Source organism: Vicugna pacos, chromosome 21 (assembly GCF_048564905.1).
Source record: "Vicugna pacos chromosome 21, VicPac4, whole genome shotgun sequence".
NCBI lineage: Eukaryota > Metazoa > Chordata > Mammalia > Artiodactyla > Camelidae > Vicugna > Vicugna pacos.
The window spans coordinates 30,622,648-30,627,681 of record NC_133007.1 but is presented as its reverse complement, the minus strand read 5'-3'; the positions used below and the strand labels follow the sequence as shown (position 1 = coordinate 30,627,681).

The 5,034-nt window shown below is 50.4% G+C and overlaps 1 non-coding gene across 1 annotated transcript; it reads right to left on the bottom strand.

Annotated features, from left to right (window-relative positions):
* Positions 1-4,007: 4,007 nt before the first annotated feature.
* On the bottom strand, positions 4,008-4,092 carry TRNAT-GGU (transfer RNA threonine (anticodon GGU)). Its single transcript has one exon. It is a non-coding gene; the product is annotated as a tRNA-Thr (tRNA).
* Positions 4,093-5,034: the final 942 nt, after the last annotated feature.

Sequence of the window (5,034 nt, the reverse complement as noted above, 5' to 3'; positions counted from 1 at the left end):
AGATGCTAGAGGGTGTTGGCACCGGGAGCGCGCTGGCCCCGCCCCCGCCCCCCGGGCGGCCCCAGCAGGAGGGGAGCGGGCCCAGGTGCTCTCCGGGAAAGGGCTGTTTCACAACGGCTGGCCCCGCAGAGCCCACACCCCAAACCAGAGCACATCTGAACCAACTTCTTATATAACTCGGCGCATCCTTCCTCATCCTTGTGGTTGGAGTTTTCTAGAACCCACCAGCGACCTTTTGGTTCATCATCTGGTTTTGCTGTGCTGTTCTCCACCTTTGAAGGGGGAAATGGTCAGGAGACCTCAGGTTTGGTTTGGTTTAATCTTCGGTGATGACGGTGCGGAGGGAGCTGGGCCTGTCTGCTCCGTGAAGGGCACGCAGACCATGAGAAAAGGGAAGTAAGAGCAGCAGCTCGAGGACACAGACCTAGACTTCCGTGGAGTCAGGGAAACCAGAAGAATTTCACTGTGTGATTGTGGTTGCTTCTGTTGTTCGCTGTGTTCAACGTGGCCCCGGACTCTGAGCTCTGCGTTTCACCTGCGCAAGCACCTTTCAGTCTAAAGGACGTGGTGTGACACTCGGGGGATCCCAGCCCGAGGCCCTTAAGGAGAGCCTCCGGTGCGTCCAACACTGTCCCCGATGCACAGCTTCGAAGACAGGAAGCCCTGATCTCCACCCTCTTGGGGCCGTCAACCAGGGAGAGGACAGTCCGCAGACACCCAGGTCGATTCAGACGAGTCGCTCCCAGCACAGCCAGATGCCACCACAGCCACGGCCTCGGTTCCAGTGCGAGCTCACTCTGCTCTTGAATGGGTGACTTCCCCTCTCTGGACCTCAGTCTCTTAGTCTGCCAAGTGGGATTCACAGGGTAGGGTGATTAAGAGCAGGGGTTCCAGAGCCAGACCACCAGGCTCTGCCACATCTTAGTGCTGAGTGACCTTGAGTGGGTTGGTGAACCTCTCTGTGCCTTGGTTTCCCCGTCTGCAAAATGGGCACCATCATTGCCTCCGGCATAGACTTGGGATGAGGGCCACAAGAGTCCGTCCGCATAAGCACCAGAAGCAGCTCATTGTATGTAAAACAAAGGGGTTGAGGGAGATGAGCCCCAAACTTCCCTGCAGGCGTGGGAGCCCCTGACGCTGACGGCAGTTACACCTGTGCGAGACCCAGAACTTGGCTTCACTGGAAAACCTACTGAGAACATGCCAAGATGCCAGTTCTCCCAAACCTGATCCGTAGATTCCGAGTGGTCCCGACCGACAGCAGCCCGCTCGTCTGCAGGTACCTACAGGCCGGTTCTGAAGCCCGCCTGCCGCGCGATTCCAAGTCTGCTCTGGGCAAGGCAAAGCTGCAGTCAGTCAGCAAGTCAGTGACCGCCCGGGTCGGAGCCGCCCAGACAGCCCAGTATAATCCAGCTGTAGGTCTCTAGCCCTGGGCACACCTGCAGAAATCCCTTTTGCTGTATAACGTAACATAGTCACAGAGTCTCAGGAAAATGCTATGGATGGTTTGGGTAAGGTGTTTGTTTTGCCCACCACAGCCTACATTCATGTAAGTTCTATTTTTCTCACTTTTGTTCTTTTTTTTTTAACACCTTTATTGTGGTATGGTTCCTATACAGTAAACTATACATATTTCAAATGTACAATTTGATGACTTTTGATAGATGTGTACACCAATGGAAACACTACCACAATTAAGACAGCGAACGCTTCCATCACTCCCCAGGAGGTGCAATTTTCAAATTCCCAGTTTATCCCTTCCCATCCTCTTTATCCCCTGGTAACCATAAGCTTGTTCTCTACGTCTGTGAGTCGGTCTCTGCTTTGTAGATAAGGTCATTTGTGTCCTTTTTTTTAGATTCCACGTGTAAGTGATATCATCTGGTATTTTTCTTTCTCCTTCTGGCTTGCTTCACTTAGAATGACCATCTCCAGGTCCATCCAGTTTGCTGCAAATGGCATTATGTTATTCTTTTTTATGGCTGAGTAGTATTCCATTGTGTAAATATGCCACAGCTTCTTTATCCAGTCATTTGTCGATGGACATTTGGGTTGTTTCCTCTTTGTGTAAATTCTTTTGCACAAATGAGAGCAGCTTTACCTGTAATCCGCAAAGGCTGGAAACCACACCCAGGTCTGTCTGCACAATGCAATGCTGTGCATCAGGCAATAGAATGAATTCTTGACGCCTACCACAATATTGATGAACCTAAAGGTAATTACACTGTATGAGAGAAGCCAGCCTCCCCCTAAAAGCCATACAAAGTATGCAATTCCACTTGTACAAAATTCTAGAAAATGCAGTCTGTAGTGATGAGAACCATTTCAGTAGCTGCCGCGGTGGGGGGTGGGGCGCATCCAGGAAAAACAGGTGGGAGGGGTGACCGAAGGGCCAGCGTAAACTGCGGGGTGCAGGTATGCTTGCAGTCTGAGCGTGAAGGTGGTTTTACGAGTGCACGTGTGTGTCAACGCTTATCACGTTGTCCACCCGAAGTCTGTGCAGTTCATGCACCTCAGTTAGACCTCAGCACAGCCAGAGCTAAAAGGCAGTCCTCTCAAACGGGGTACACAGTCCACAGAGAGAGAGAAAACGTAAGTATGCCAACAGTTTCATAATAATGTCATATTTCATAATATTCTGAACGTTTCCATAATTTAAGAAGTTGGGGGTGGGGCGGGACATGCAGGCTTTGGAGTCAAACCTCCAGGGGGTCAAGTCTGATTCAAGTCCTATCCTCACGGTGTGAGCTCCGGCAGATGATGATCTCTCCAGCCTCATTTTTTCATCTGTGAAATGGGCTCAGTCGCCACGCTGAGCTCATGAAGTCAGGGTGACAACACAGGGCAGGCTTAGCAGGGTCTTGGGATGTGTCAGCGAGGTGTCCACAAAGGTAGCCGTCACTGCCAAGTCTGGCTGCTTTGTCTGAGACACGTGGAAACCAAATCAGAAAACTTGGGGGACTTAACTGAGGTCACACAGCCCCTGACAAGTCTGAATCTGGCCACGGAGAACTACCTCTTTGGATGCCCACTGGCTACCCCACTTCTTAGAATTCAGAAGTAAACAGTTTATGCAAATAGTGGCCAAGCCACCCCACCTGAGACGAGGTCCTCCGTCCAGCGAACAGAGGAAGCCAGGCCCAGCGCCCAGATGTATTTTTAACGAGGTGGAGATGTGCACTTTGCATATCTTGTCTTCTTGACGGTCTGAGGTTCAAGGTCCCAACCAAAATTAGATGTTTGTTTGTTTGTGTAGACAGGTAAGCAGTCTCCAGCTCCACTGCCAAAGTACTGTTTCTAGAGTGGAGTTACGTGAATTCCTAAAAACACTCATTTGGTTCCTCCCGAAGCTTTATCCTCCAAGGTCCACATGAGGATGGCAAACTGTGCAGGCGCTCGGGGCGTGCACGCCGACGGAGGCCCGGCTGAGTCTGTAAGTGAGGGGAGGTTTCCCAGAAGCAGCGAAGTGTCTTGGGCAGTCCTTCCCCTCTTGACTTTTGCGGGGGTGACTACTTGGTCTGCTCGGTGGGCTTTGCTAAGGGAGCAGAGGGGCGTGAAGGAAGCTGGCTGTGGCTGGAGAGGAGAGGGCGCTGGAGGGGGAGCACTAGGAAGAAGAAGGCGCGCTGGAGGCCGTGTGCCTCCTTCACGTGTCTCCTCACACGCCAGCCCTCCCGCTTCCCAGAGTGCACTCGAGTACTTCGGTGACCGTAATGTGAGCGGGACTTGCGTTGTGTTCGCCCGTTTATTGGGAAGAACCCCTGGAGGGGTGGGCAGCCGCCACAGGAGCTCAGGACGTCGATCCAGCCGGTGCGATTGCAGATGTGCTGCAGGTGCCAGTCCACGCGCGGTCTGGTGAAGCAATGGCGAGGAAGGGTTGGGACACTTGCGTAGCAGTTTGACAGAGTGCTTTTCAGCCTCCCACTTGGAAAGTTGGGGCTTATGTTTTTTTGTTGCTGTTAGTGTTTGGGGGGAGGTAGTTAGGTTTATTTAGTTAGTTAGTTTTTCGATGGAGATACTGGGGCTTGAACCCAGGACCCTGTGCACACCAAGCACATGCTCTGCCACCGCGCTGCGCCCTGAGCTACACCCTCCCCCAGCCCTGGCTTGTATTTCGTATATCTTTATTTTATTTTTCTAGTAATTCACGTTTACTGTATTTGGAAAAGTCTCAGTGTGCAATGGATTCGATTTTTTTAATCTGAAAGATAATTTCCTAGTTTTCCTCATGGATCAGCTCCCAATATATCCATTAGAGGTCAACCATTCTTTTTTAAGCTTCTTTTTTTTTTTTCAGTATTTTTGGGAGGGTGATTAGGTTTATTTCTTTATTTATTTTTGGAGGAGGTAGTGAGGATGGAACCCAGGACCTTGTACACACTGAGCATGCGCTCTACCACTCGCGCTGTACCCTCCCGCCCATCCTTTTTTAAGCTTTATCACCTGATGCCAAATATACAGGGTTTATATGGTACAAGCATTTCTCTGTATCAATCTCAACTTTCAGTTGGAAAGCGTCTCTCCTTAAAAACAACAAAGACTCAACCTTCTAGCCTTCCAGGTAAATGATCACTGTGTGTGTTTAGTGCCAAAGAAAAATTATAAACATGAATTTTCCACTGAACAGAGCAGGATATATTTTCATCGCACGTATAAAACCAACAGCAGGCAGATGACCCTGAGTCTGTCTCATCCGGTAAAAAGTGAAGCACCTCACGTCCAGCACTAACCAGTAAAACGCTGGCCTGCTGATCGGAGTTCTGAGCAGTAAACAGCTCACGACGTTTCAAAGGTGAGAAATTCAGGGTCCGCTGAGATAAGGTGCTGACCTCCTGACTGCTGACAGGGGCCACTAATACTTTCAGTTTCAGTTTTAGGTCCTGTTATTCCAAGGCATTTTTAATCACTGGCCCTTCCCTAACAGCCTCAGGTCTCAGGTCTGCGAAAGAGGGCAGAATTTACTCTCAGGCCTCCTACACAGCAGTTCACCTACAGACAGTGCATTAAGGTCACTGGGGGCTTATTTCAAATGCAGAT